Consider the following 14,486-nt stretch of genomic DNA (forward strand, 5'->3'; position numbering starts at 1 on the left):
CTTCAGATATTGCTTGTATATCACAATCAACTTTTTCAGTGACTTTCTGTGTGGCCTTCAAGTTAAGTTAATTAAATAAGTAATAAATAAATGAAATGAAATGGAAACACTAAATCCACATAGTATAGCAAAAGATCATTAGGTTCTGAGTTGTATTCTAGGCTTTACAACTGATTAGTTGTGTGATCTTAAACGAGTCATGATCTTCAGTATCCTCTTCAGTAAAATAAGGATATTAATCTCATACTGTGATGTCAAACAATGGGCCACTGCAAAATAGTTGAAAGATAACCTTGGAATCCATGCAAGTAGTATCAATGCACTGCATAAATAATATCTTACAGTGGACCAGCCCAGTGGCGCAGCAGTTAAGTGCGCAGGTTCTGCTTTGGCAGCCCGGGGTTCACCGGTTCGTATCCCGGGTGTGAGGAAGATAGGCGTGGATGTTAGCTCAGGGCCAGTCTTCCTCAGCAAAAAGAGGAGGATTGGCAGCAGTTAGCTCAGGGCTAATCTTCCTCAAAAAATAAATAAATAAAGCTTTACTAGTTTATGATAGAGTTTTATCTTTATGTGTTTTCACCAGAGGCAGATAATAAATGTATAACTACTATTATATAGGGCATAGGGCTCCAGGAAATCTTTTGCAGTTACATAAAGGTCCTCAGACTCTAAAAGTTGGGGACTACTAGCCTAGTCAATCTCTAACGTTTCTTTTACCACTAATAGTGCATGAACCTATGAAACTGTGTGTTTGTGATTTTGGGTGATAAGGGTGTTTGTTTCTTTCTTAAAGTGATTTTTAAGCCTATAAAGTCAGAAGTGTTAGTTCTTGAGATCTATTTTTAAAAGACCTGATTGATTAGCCTATCTAGATTTGAATAGAAAATGCTTTAGTGAGAGAGGCCAGTGTGTTGTTTGTTTAACTCAAATGCCTTGCTTTGACCTCACATTCCATTTCAGTAGATGTTCATGTTATTCAGAGTGACAGCTTTGTATTTATTATAGGTTGAGTTGTTCAAACAGATCTGCACTTCTCAGGTTCACTTGAAAAGGAAAACTTTCTTTTAAGTTTGGAAAAATTATTAGGAATTGGGGGAGTGTCTCATTTCTTTTAGTGAACTGTGCATCTGAAGCCATTGTATCCTATTATATTTGAACTTTGAAAAGGAAAAAAGGATGGAAAAATATGTTTATGATTTGAGGTATATCCTGCCTCGGAGGAAAATTAGATGTACATAGCTTACAAAGCATTCTACTAAATAGATTTATTTTGGCTACCAGTTAATTATGGTTACTAGTTCAATGAGAAATTTAAAGCAACTTTAGGATTTTGAACCCCAAGAAGGATGCTTTTCTTTTTTTTTTTTAACTTTTTATTGAGATTATGATAGTTTACAATCTTGTGAAATTTCAGTTGTACATTATTGTCAGTCGTGTTGTCGGTGTACCACTTCACCCTTTGTGCCCACCACCCACCCCCATTTTCCCTGGTAGCCGATAATCTGTTCTCTTTGTCTACATGTTTAACTTGGCACATATGAGTGGAGTCGGACAGAGATTGTCTTTCTCTATCTGGCTTGTTTCACTTAACATAATACCCTCAAGGTCCATCCATGTTGTTGTGAATGGGGTGATTGTATCCTTTTTTATGGCTGAGTAGTATTCCATTGTGTATATATACCATATCTTCTTTATCTAATCATCAGTTGATGGGCACTTAGTTGCTTCCACGTCTTGGCTATTGTAAATAACGCTGCAATGAACATAGGGGTGCATGGGACTTTTGGAATTGCTGATTTCAAGTTCTTTCGGTAGATAGCCAGTAGTGGGAAGGCTGGGTCATATAGTATTTATATTTTTAATTTTTTGAGAAGTCTCCATACTGTTTTCCATAATGGCTGCACCAGTTTGCATTCCCACCAGCAGTGTATGAGCGTTCCTTTTTCTCCACAACCTCTCCAACATTTACTTTTTGTTTTGTTTTGTTTTAAAGATTGGCACCTGAGCTAACAACTGTTGCCAATCTTTTTTTTTTTTTTTTCTGCTTTATCTCCAGACCCCCCTACATAGTTGTATATCTTAGTTGCATGTCCTTCTAGTGGTATGTGGGACGCCTCCTCAACGTGGCCTGACAAGTGGTGCCATGTCCGTGCTCAGGATCCAAACCGGAGAAACCGTGGGCCACCACAGTAGAGCACACGAACTTAACCACTCGGCCATGGGGCCAGCCCCTCTTTTGGTTATTTTTGCTATTCTCATGGGTGTAAGGTGCTATCTTAGTGTAGTTTTTTTTTTTTTTTATTGTTATGATAGATTACAACCTTGTGAGATTTCAGTTGTACATTTTTGTTAGTCATGTTGTGGGTACACCACTTCCCCCTTTGTGCCCTCCCCCCACCCCCCCCCTTTTCCCTGGTAACCACCGATCAGATCTCCTTATCAATATACTAACTTCCACCTATGAGTGGAGTCATATAGAGTTCGTCTTTCTCTGACTGGCTTATTTCGCTTAACATAATACCCTCGAGGTCCATCCACGTTGCTGTGAATGGGCCAATTTTGTCTTTTTTTATGGCTGAGTAGTATTCCATTGTGTATATATACCACATCTTCTTTATCCAATCATCAGTTTCTGGGCATGTAGGTTGGTTCCATGTCTTGGCTATTGTAAATAATGCCGCGATGAACATAGGGGTGCAACGGACTCTTGAGATTTCTGATTTCAGGTTCTTAGGATAGATACCCAGTAATGGGATGGCTGGGTCATAGGGTATTTCTATTTTTAACTTTTTGAGAAATCTCCATACTGTTTTCCATAGTGGCTTTACCAGTTTGCATTCCCACCAACAGTGTATGAGGGTTCCTTTTTCTCCACAACCTCTCCAACATTTGTCACTCTTGGTTTTGGATGTTTTTGCCAATCTAACGGGTGTAAGGTGATATCTTAGTGTAGTTTTGATTTGCATTTCCCTGATGATCAGTGATGATGAACGTCTTTTCATGCGCCTATTGGCCATCCGTATATCTTCTTTGGAGAAATGTCTGTTCATGTCCCCTGCCCATTTTTTGATTGGGTTGTTTGATCTTTTTGTTGTTGAGTTGTGTGAGTTCTTTATATTTTATGGAGATTAACCCTTTGTCGGATATATGACTTGTAAATATTTCTTCCCAATTAGCTGGTTGTTTTTTTGTTTCAATCCTGTTTTCCCTTGCCTTGAAGAAGCTCTGTAGTCTGATGAAATCCCATTTGTTTATTCTTTCTATTGTTTCCTTTGTCTGAGAAGACATGGTGTCCAAAAAGATCCTTTTAATACTGATGTCAAAGAGCATACTGCCTATGTTTTCTTCCAGAAGCCTTATGGTTTCAGCTCTTACCTTTAGGTCTTTGATCCATTTTGAGTTTATTTTGGTGAATGGTGAAAAAGAATGGTCAATTTTCATTCTTTTACATGTGGCTTTCCAGTTTTCCCAGCACCATTTGTTGAAAAGACTTTCTTTTCTCCATTGTATGCCCTCAGCTCCTTTGTCGAAGATTAGCTGTCCATAGATGTGTGCTTTTATTTCTGGGCTTTCAATTCTGTTCCGTTGATCTGTGGACCTGTTTTTGTACCAGTAGCATGCTGTTTTGATTACTGTAGCTCTGTAGTATGTTTTGAAGTCAGGGATTGTGATGCCTCCAGCTTTGTTTTTTTTCCTCAGGATTGCTTTAGCAATTCGGGGTCTTTTGTTGCCTCATATGAATTTTAGGATTCTTTGTTTTATTTCTGTAAAGAATGTCATTGGGATCCTGATTGGGATTGCGTTGAATATGTAGATTGCTTTAGGTAGTATGGACATTTTAATGTCTTTCCATCTCTTTATCTCATCATCCATTTCTTTCAGGAAAGTCTTGTAGTTTTTGTTGTATAGGTCTTTCACTTCCTTTGTTAAATTCACCCCAAGGTATTTTATTCTTTTTGTTGCAGTTGTGAATGGTATTGTGTTCTTGAGTTCTTGAGTTCTTTTTCTGTTTGTTTAGAGTATAGAAATGCTACTGATTTATGTAAGTTGATTCTATACCCTGCAACTTTGCTGTAGTTGTTGATTATTTCTAATAGCTTTCCAATGGATTCTTTGGGGTTTTCTATATGTAAGATCATGTCGTCTGTGAACAGCTAAGGTTTCACTTCTTCACTCCTGTTTGGATTCCTTTTATTCCTTTCTCTTGCCTAATTGCTCTGGCCAAAACCTCCAGTACTATGTTGAATAAGAGTGGTGATAGAGGGCATCCTTGTCTTGTTTCTGTTCTCGGGGGGGATGGCACTCAGTTTTTGCCCGTTGAGTATGATGTTGGCTGTGGGTTTGTCATATATGGCCTTTTTTCTGTTGAGGTAATTTCCTTCTATCCCTATTTTGTTAAGAGTTTTTATCATAAATGGCTGTTGGATCTTGTCAGATGCTTTCTCTGCATCTATTGAGATGATCATGTGGTTTTTATTCCTCAATTTATTGATGTAGTCTATCATGTTGATTGATTTGCGGATGTTGAACCATCCCTGTGTCCCTGGTATGAATCCCATTTGATCGTGATGTATGATCCTTTTGATGTATTGCTGAATTTGGGTTGCCAAAATTTTGTTGAGAATTTTTGCATCTGTGTTCATCAGGGATATTGGCCTTTACTTCTCTCAAGTAGGATGCTTTTAATGGTTAGAAGCTTTATTTCCTACTGGTTTTTATTTTGCCTCAGGAAACTGTTTTTTTGCCTTCGTGGTTTGAAATTACGTGCTTATCAGCACAGTTTCTTGAGATAGGAAAATGGAGATGAGATCAGTGCTCAGAGTAGTGGTAAGATTCCAGTTCAGCTAATCCTCAAAGCCTTAAAGTAACAGAATATTTTGGTTTAAAAAAATCTGTCTAGGGGCTGGCCTCATGGCCGAGTGGTTAAGTTCGTGCGCTCCGCTGCAGGCGGCCCAGTGTTTCGTTGGTTCACATCCTGGGTGCAGACATGGCACTGCTCATCAAACCACGCTGAGGCAGCATCCCACATGCCACAACTAGAAGGACCCACAATGAAGAATATACAACTATGTACCGGGGAGCTTTGAGGAGAAAAAGGAAAAAAATAAAATCTAAAAAAATAAAAAAATAAATAAAAATAAAAAAAGAGAGACCAGCACTTACCAAGTCCTTTTTAAAAAAATCTGTCTAGGGCAAGATATTAACATTTAGTATTTTCTCTCAGGAGATGTATCTTTTGGGTTTGACTGAATCTCCTGGGCATATTCTTATCCCAACAGAAGAATCCTTGGTGGTATGGAGAGAAAATGAAATGAAATGATTAGGACAGAAAGTATGAGTTTTGTAGTATTTTCACATGTCAAGTAAACATTTAATAGAACTCGCTTATAATGGAGACTGGTGAGTTCTTGGTGGCTGTTTTAATAATCAGTTTCTCAAATAACAGTAACGCCGTCCAAATACTCAATATTAGACAATCAATAACCAGCAGGTAGCAATGGCAGCAACAATGTATTTCAAGGGAATATTGGATATGTTAATTTTCTGTGTTGCTCTGGATCGTTTTATAGTGAGTCTCTAAAGGAATGAGAAGAGCAGCATATGATACTAAGCTGCCGTAAAAGACATCATCTCAGAGTACTGCTATCTTTTGATATATGCTTACAAATTAAGAATCACCCTCCAGACTCACCATCCTATATTTTACCCTGGAGTGGAATTTTATGTAGGTTCTGGCTTGGGCTCCTTTATGTAAGGCAATGTTTTAACTGTACCAAAGGTTCTGTGAGATAGGTACACTTTTCTGTGATATATGCATCACTTAGTTAGATCTTTATGAATGTGTGCAAATATTACGAAATTTGTACCCTATCTATTTTTTAAATTTTTTTTCAGGGCTTTTCTTGCATGGTAAAGCTTTGCCAACTCCATTATAACATGTTTATTGTAGAAAATACTGAAAAGCAAATAGAAGAGAAAACATCCATAGGCCATTGTTAATGTTGGTATATTTCTACCACTCAGGCATATTATGTTAGTTGGGGGGTTTTGTTTTTTTTTTTTTTTTGTTTCTACTATGGATGAGCATTTTCTCTCATAATGAGATGTCCTTTTAAAACAGGTCACAAATTGGCAGGCTTTATTCAGCCGATAAGATATTATTTAAATTGTTCTTCTACTAGTTGCCAACATGAAAAAAAAGGAGACACCTAGGAGCGTAAGTTCATACAACTCCTATTTGGAAAAGTACTAATCTGCTAAAGCTGACGTGTGTGTGCCCTGTGACTAGCAATTCTGCTTCTAGGTATTCAACAGAAATCTATACATGTATTCACCAGAAGACATATATAAAATGTTCTTAGTAGCTTTTTTAGCCCTGAACTGGAAACTGTTGACATGCCCATCAGCAGTAGAATGGATAAATTATGATATATCCACACAGTGACATTATAATAAAGCAAAGAGAGTGAACAGACTAGAGCTAAATGCAACAAGATTGGTGACTCACAACAGGTATTGAACAAAAGAAGTCAGACACAAAAGTATGTATATATTTTTTTGCTGAGGAAGATTAGCCCTGAGTTAATATCTGTTGCCAATCTTCTTATTTTGCTTGAGGAAGATTAGCCCTGAGCTGACATCTGTGCCAGTCTTCTTCCACTTTATATGTGGGTTGCCACCACTGCATAGCTGATGAGTAGTGTTGGTCTGCGAACCCAGGCCACCAAAGTGGACTGTGCCAAACTTAACCACTATGCCATAGGGCTGCCCCCAAAAGTACATTCTTTATGATTGCAGTATGAGAGAGTCCATTCTGTATGATTCCATTTATATGAAAGTCAAGAACAGGTTAAACCAATAGGTCTCAACGTGCTGTGATATTGTCCCCCTGAGGGTGTTTGGCAATGTCTGAAGACATCTTTGGTTGTCACAACTGAAAGAGGCTGGGAATGCTACAAAGCATCCTACAATGCACAGGACATTCTCCCACAGCAAAGAATTACCAAAATGCCAAAGCTGGCCCTGGCCTAAACTAATCTGTGCTGTTATAGGTAAGGATGATGGTTCCCTTGGGTAGAAAGGGGCATGATTATGGCTCTAGGTGGCTGATAATGTTTTGTTCTTGATTTCAGTGCTGGTTACATGGGCATGTTCAGTTTGTGAAAATTCATTGAGCTGTACACTTGTATTTGTGCATCTTTCTGTAGGTATTTTATGCTTCAATCAAAAATTTACCAGAAAGTCAGACTTCACATAAAAATCCCGATTGAAGACTTCTTTTGAAAGATATGACAGGCTGGTAACTCCCACAGCTGTAGCTAATAAACAGTAGCCCGCCCCCCCCACCCCCCCTTTAGTGGAGACCTGTGTTCTCCAGGCCCCATTTTCCTATTTCAGTTACTTGTATCACCTCACTGGTATCTAGACGTGTAAAAAATGTCTTAAACAACTTTATTGAGATATAAGTCACACACCATACAGTTCACCTATTTAAAGTATACAATTTAATGTTTTCATATATTCACAGAGTTGTGTAGCCATTACCAGAATCTAATTTTAGAACATTTTCATTCCCCCAAAAATAGACCCCGTACCTATTAGCAGTCACTCCTATTCCCCCCTTCTCAGGCCTAGGCAACCACTAATCTACTTTTTGTCTCTATATAATTATAGACATTTGAATTTTGTGATCTGTATTCTAAAACAAGATTTGTAATGGTTGTATGGTATTTCATCATTTCAAATTATGTAAAATTCTTCTTTTATTGGGCGTTTATTTAGGATAAATTACTAGGTGTGGAATTATTGATCAAAGGACATAAACATTTTATTTTTATTTTTATTTTTTTGTGGAAGATTAGCCCTGAGCCAACATCTGCCGCCAATCCTCCTCTTTGTGCTGAGGAAGATTGGCCCTGAGCTAACATCTCTGCCCATCTTCCTCTGTTTTATATGTGGGACGCCTGTCACAACATGACTTGAGAATCGGTGCGTAGATCCACACCTGGGATCCCAAATGACGAACCCCAGCCCCCGAAGTGGAGTGTGCGAACTTAACTGCTGTGCCACCTGGCCAGCCCTGGACATAAACATTTTAAAGTTCTTGATAAATGTTACCACAGTGCCTTCCAAAAAGGTTGCATCAGACCACCCTTGCCATCAGCGTATGACAGTGGTTTTTTTTGCAAATGTTGTATTGTGAACCTAGTCATATTGGAAATATTATACATTTGTTTTTAGTTTGTCTTACACGTATTCATTTCCCTTGACTGATCATTCTTCAGACAATTGGTTTGACCTGAGCTTAGGCTGTTTTGGACAAGTGTACCAATGCTGTCCTTTTTTACATGAAGACGGTGCCACTTACGATGCACTGTGAATGAATGCATTATCCCAGGTTCCCCATACTTCTCCAGCTGGTTCCTGAAGATTCTTAGATTCAAATAGAATGGCTTTTTGCCAGTGCAAATTGATACTTCAGCCCACAATGGTGTATTTTGTTTCCTTGTTGGTTAATGATAGAGCCAAGATTTAAACTACTTTTTCTCCATTAGATTTTATAATTTGATTCACAACAAATTATATTTTGTGTTTCTCAAATATTGTCCATAGCCAAGAACTCTTTTGAAAAAGAGTCGTTTTCATGTTTGTAATGCATAGATTATTGTTTGCTACTTAGCTGCTGTAATGCTTTTGCTTAGAAATTGTCACTAGCTAGTTATTAAATATCCATTATCGCTCATGCAGAATTAACTTCCACTTAAAACATTCCAGTTAAACACGACTTCATTGTAAACCCTTTAATCGGCTCCTTGTCCCTGCACATGCAGCAGTCTCATTCAGCAGCGTGAGTCACCAGCATGGCCCTTAGTGGATCGCCCAGCTCATCATCTGAGAAGCCGAGTAGTTAATACTTTAGAAACCTGGTGAGTCAATATTGACATTTTCCAGTTTAGCCCAACCACAAATTTTCTGGGATAACTGTTTGGGAAATGCCTTTTTGACAATTTGATATCTTACTGTTGTTTAATTTCACTGCCATTACTTCGCTTCTTTCCTGTCCCTAGAGTTTTGAATTCCACGTGATTTGTTGGTGGTTTTATGAATTTTACTTTGCCTGAGGTGATTTTCATCAAATGTTAATAGAAGGGACCTTAGAAATCATCTAATCTGATATTCTCCACTTATTTCACAAATGAAAAAATGGAAATACTTATTCCTGAAGCACCTGTTAGAATCTCTTGGCTCCTTGTTCAGTACTTGCTCTGTCTCAGTTTCACAAAATTCAATGTTAGGAATGATTTTTTTTAATATTAATTTTAGTTTATCCTGGATTTTGTTTTTGTTTAAAAGAGAAATTAACATTTTAAAATATGGTCTACCTGGGCCCGCCGGTGGTGCAGCACTTACGTTCGAACATTCCGCTTCGGCGGTCCGGGGTTCGCTGGTTCGGATCCCGGGTGTGGACATAGCACCGCTTGGCAAGCCATGCTGTGGCAGGCGTCCCACATATAAAGTAGAGGAAGATGGGCATGGATGTTAGCTCAGGGCCAGTCTTTCTCAGCAAAAAGAGGTGGATTGGCAGCAGATGTTAGCTCAGGGCTAATCTTCCTCAAAAAAAAAAAAAAGATCTACCTATTAAAGTTTTTTTTTAATGAGAAGGAGATTAAAACTTGGCTCTGACCCATTTGGACTTGGTTGTTGCATTTGCAAAACATTTCGAATAGCACTACTTATTTAAAATTTTTTAATTTCTGGATTGTTTTAGTTTAGTGAGCATTAAAAATTGATGGGGGACAAGTTATGGGTTGTTTTATTTTTTTCCTTTTTCTTCCCAAAGCCCCCCAGTACGTAGTTGTATATTCTTCATTGTGGGTCCTTCTAGCTGTGGCATGTGGGACGCTGTCTCAGAGTGGTTTGATGAGCAGTGCCATGTCCACGCCCAGGATTCGAACCAACGAAACACTGGGCCGCCTGCAACAGAACGCACGAACTTAACCAGTTGGCCACGGGGCCAGCCCCAAGTTATGGGTTTTTTTTAGTTGTTAATCTGAAACCCTTTGGAGCTTTATTTTACATGAGTTTATTAGAAAGACTTTTCCAAAGATATATGAAAATGATATTTTTGGATTAACAGTGTTTTTGTGGCCAATATTGTAGTAAAGAGATTGTGTTGGAAAAAATGAATCAGATAAACTGGAAAGTAAAGCGTTTCCCTGTAGAGTCACTAGGCTGTACAGTATGTTTCAGCTTTAACAGATGATTCCATTACCTTCCTCTGGTCCTCTGTTGCATAGCATGTGTAACTGTACGTTAAATACCTCTTGAGTACAAGTGTAGTTTTTAAAAGGTGTCTGTAAATTTCTTGTAAACTACTAGATTGCAAGATTTTGATGGTAGATACTAATTGCATGAATGAATTTTAGTCTAAAACATTTTTTTACATTTTTACTGTTGTGGTAAAATATATATTACATAGAATTTACTGTTTTTACGTTTTACGTTTTTATGTAGTTCTGACATTAAGTACATTTACATTGTCGTGCAACCATCACCACCATCCATCTCTAGAACTTTTTTGTCTTCCCAACTGAAACTCTTTACCCTTTAAACACTAATTCTCCATTCTTCCCAGCCTCTGGCAATCACCATTCTACTTTCTGTCTCTATGAATTTGACTGCTCTAGGTACCTCTTCTCATATAAGTGGAATCATATAATATTTATCCTTTTGTGACTGACTTCTTTCACTTAACGTAATATTTTCAAGGTTCATCCATGTTGTAGCATGTGTCAGAATTTCCTTCCTTTTGAGGTGGGATAATATCCCATTATATTTATATACCATATTTTATTCATTGATTGGTGGACACTTAGGTTGCTTCCACCTTTTTGCTATTGTGAATAATGCTGTTATGAACATGGGTGTACAAATACCTGTTTCCCTGCTTTTGTTTCTTTTGGGTATATATCCAGAAGTAGAAGTGCTGGATGATATGGTAATTCTATATTTAATATTTTGAGGAAATTGGAACCATAATTACATATTATTATGTTTTCTACAGCACCTACACCACTTCACATTCCCACCAGCAGTGCACAATAAGGATTCCAGTTTCTCCATAGCTTTGTCAGCACTTTTTTTGTATATAATAGCCATCTTGATGGGTATGAAATGGTATCGCATTGTGGCTTTTATTTGCGTTTCCCTAATGATTAGTGACAGTCTAAAACTTCTTACAGTTTAAACTCAGATTAACTCAAACCTTCTTTTTTAAAAAATATATCGAGTTCATTGGTGAGGGAGTGAGGAAACCAACATCCTCATACTCTGATAGTAGAAATATAAATAGGTACCAGCTTTTTGGAGGGGTAATTTGGTAATACATATCAAAACCTTACAATTTTTGGAGAGATAGTGGGCAAAGAAGTTGACCTTTTCTTATTAACACATAACATGAAATTTTCACAATTTGTGCAACCATTGACCTAGCAATTCTTCCAGAAATTTATCCTAAATCTATAATTAGGGATGTGTGCAAAGTTATAAGTATTATAGCAAACCATTGTAAACAACTTGAATGTCTCACATAGAAGACTGGGTAAATTCTGATTCAGTAGGCCTGGCAGTGGGAGTTGGGGAAGTAAGATCTGGGAATTGGCATTTTTCAGCATGTGCTCTGGATAATTCTGATAAATTTGGTCTCTAGACCACATTTAAGGAGGCTTTACTCATTGCTTACATGCTTTAATTTCAGGTTCCGTGGTGTGCTAAGGCCCTGTGCAGACTGGTCTTTGACTTCCCTATTCAGCCTTCTCTACAACTGCTTCCCAAACATCCTCCATCATGTTCCAGTCTAAGAGCCTTCTTATGCGACTTTTCACTCACACCATTTTCTCCGTCTGCCTTGCCTCTACTTCCCACCCCAGCTCTGCCTGGTGAAACCATACCCATCCTTCAGAGACCCACTTGTCTTCTGCAGTAAGCTTATGCTTTATTTTCCCCCCAGCATTGTTGAGGCATAATTGACAGCTTCTACTTTTCAATTCATAGGAATATCTCTTTTCTTTCTCTGAGTATTTTCACATTTTGTACTTTTATACCATTCATTGTATTCTGTCATGAAATATGATTGTATTGATGAACATGTTTTATATTTTCTACCTCGTATAAATTCATTCAGATCTTCTGTTTAATATAGCACAATTCATTGAGTGCTTTTTGTGTCCTGGGCATCGTACTAGGTGCTAGGGGCTCAGAATTTTTTAAAAACATAGACTTTCCGAGCCAGCCCTGATGGCGTAATGGTTAAGGTTTGGCGTGCTCCACTTCAGCGGCCCAGGTTTGGTTCCTGGGCATTCTGTGGCAGTGGCTCACATAGAACAACTAGACGGACCTGCAGCTAGAATATGCAACTATGTACTGGGGCTTTGGGGAGAGAAGAAAACAAAACAAAACAAGACATGGACTTTCGTCTCACGGAACTCATAGTCCAGGAGAAGAAACCCATACTACTAACCTTGATTTAACAGCGTTAAGTCCTGATATTGGTGGAATGAAAAATTATTCTGGGCTTTCTGGGGAAGATATAATTCAGGCGGTCAAGGAAACTTGAAGTAAGCTAGATCTTAAAGGATGAAAATTTTTTCAGGTAGGAAATTGTGGAAAGAAAATTTAAAGTGGAGGAAAAGCAATGAGCAGAGATTCAAATTTATTAAATCACTCAGTGAATAGTTCTGAGTGCCAGGGATACAAGAACAAAGTCCTTTCTTAAATTCTGTTGGGGTGACAGATAAGGAACACATTAACAAATAAAAAATGTGTTAGGTAGTGTTAAGTGCTGTGAAGGAAACAGGCAGGATAAGAGTGTAAGAGTGATGGAAAGATATTATTGTAAGTAGGTGGTCAGGGAAGGCGTCACCACCACAGGAGGTGACATCTGAAGAGAAGCATAAATGAAGTGAGAGAGTAAACCCTGAGGATGCCCCGGGGAAGTGAGGTTAAGGGACCGGAAAACAAATGCCTATGTGAAAATGGATAGTGTACATTGATGTAAAATATAAATATTATATTTTAAAATATGAAGTAAAACAAAATGAATGGTTTTTGTAAGACATTTAATTTTTGAAAAATAGATTTTTTTTTTAACATTAAAAAGTTTACAGGGGATGGGGGCCGGCCCAGTGGCACAGCGGTTAAGTGCGCACATTCTGCTTCTTGGTGACCCTGGGTTCGCCGGTTTGGATCCCGGGTGCGGACGTGACACCACTTGGCAAACGCCGTGCTGTGGTAGGCGTTCCACATGTGAAGTAGGGGAAGATGGGCATGGATGTTAGCTCAGGGCCAGTCTTCCTCAGCAAAAAGAGGAGGATTGGCAGTAGTTAGCTCAGGGCTAATCTTCCTCAAAAAAAAAAAGTTTACAGGGGCTGGCCCGGTGGCATAGTTGGTAAGTCTGTGCACTCTGCTTAGGTGTCCCAGGGTTTGCCAGTTCGGATCCCGGGTGTGGACCTACACAACACGCATCCAGCCATGCTGTGACAGCATCCCACACACAAAATAGAGGAAGATGGGCAACAGATATTAGCTCAGGGCCAATCTTCCTCACTAAAAAAAAAGGAAGAAAGAAGTTTACAATAGGGGGCTGGCCCCACAGCTCCATGGTTAAGTTCAGCACACTCTCTGCTTCAGCTGCCCAGGTTCTTGGGTTTGGATACCAGGCACAGATCTTTTTTTTTTTTTTTTTTTAAAGATTGGCACCTAGGCTAACTGTTGCCCATCTTCCCTTTTTTTTTTTAAATTTTTTTTTTTTATTGTTTTCATTTTTCTCCCCAAAGCCCCCCGGTACATAGTTGTATATGCTTAGTTGTGGGTCCTTCTAGTTGTGGCATGTGGGATGCTGCCTCAGCATGGCTCGATGGGCAGTGCCATGTCCACGCCCAGGATTCGAACGTAACACTGGGCTGCCTGCAGTGGAGCGTGCAGACTTAACCACTCGGCCACGGGGTCAGCCCCCCTTTTTTTTTTTTTTTTTAAGGATTGGCACCTGGGCTAACAACTATTGCCAATCTTTTTTTTTTTTTTTTCTGCTTTATTTCCCAAACCCCCCGGTACATAGTTGTAAATCTTAGTTGCAGGTCCTTCTGGTTGTGGGATGTGGGATGCCGCCTCAACGTGGCCTGATGAGCGGTGCCATGTCCGCGCCCAGGATCCGAACCCTGGGCTGCTGCAGCGGAGCGCGCGAACTTAACCACTCGGCCATGGAGCCAGCCCCAGGCACAGATCTGTACTACTTGTCCACCATCTCTGGTGGCGACCCACATCTAAAATGGAGGAAGATTGGCACAGATGTTAGCTGAGAGCTGATCTTCCTCAGCAAAAAAAAAAAAAAAAAAGGGGTTTTTTAAGAATCTCAAGCAGACTTTATTCTGTAGGGCATGGAATGCCTTTCAAGATGTTTTCTTTAAAAAGGCAATATAAGGGCCACC

General features: G+C 38.9%; 1 protein-coding gene across 10 annotated transcripts in view; it reads left to right on the forward strand.

The window, feature by feature from the left end:
- GJC1 (gap junction protein gamma 1) overlaps positions 1-14,486 on the forward strand; it is a 45,996-nt gene that overhangs the window by 8,020 nt on the left and 23,490 nt on the right. The window contains exons 1-3 of one of the 10 annotated variants that reach the window (XM_070227152.1): positions 2,031-7,989; positions 8,832-8,927; positions 11,759-11,982. The exons of 4 other annotated variants lie outside the window; for them this stretch is intronic. The gene's annotated coding sequence lies outside the window, so the exon portion shown is untranslated. Of the gene's footprint in view, positions 1-2,030; positions 8,928-11,758; positions 11,983-14,486 lie in introns of those variants that run through there. 5 more of the 10 variants (XM_023652389.2, XM_070227149.1, XM_070227148.1 and 2 more) reach the window with 5 other exon arrangements.

The sequence above is a fragment of the Equus caballus genome, chromosome 11 (genome assembly GCF_041296265.1).
Source record: "Equus caballus isolate H_3958 breed thoroughbred chromosome 11, TB-T2T, whole genome shotgun sequence".
NCBI classification, from domain to species: domain Eukaryota; kingdom Metazoa; phylum Chordata; class Mammalia; order Perissodactyla; family Equidae; genus Equus; species Equus caballus.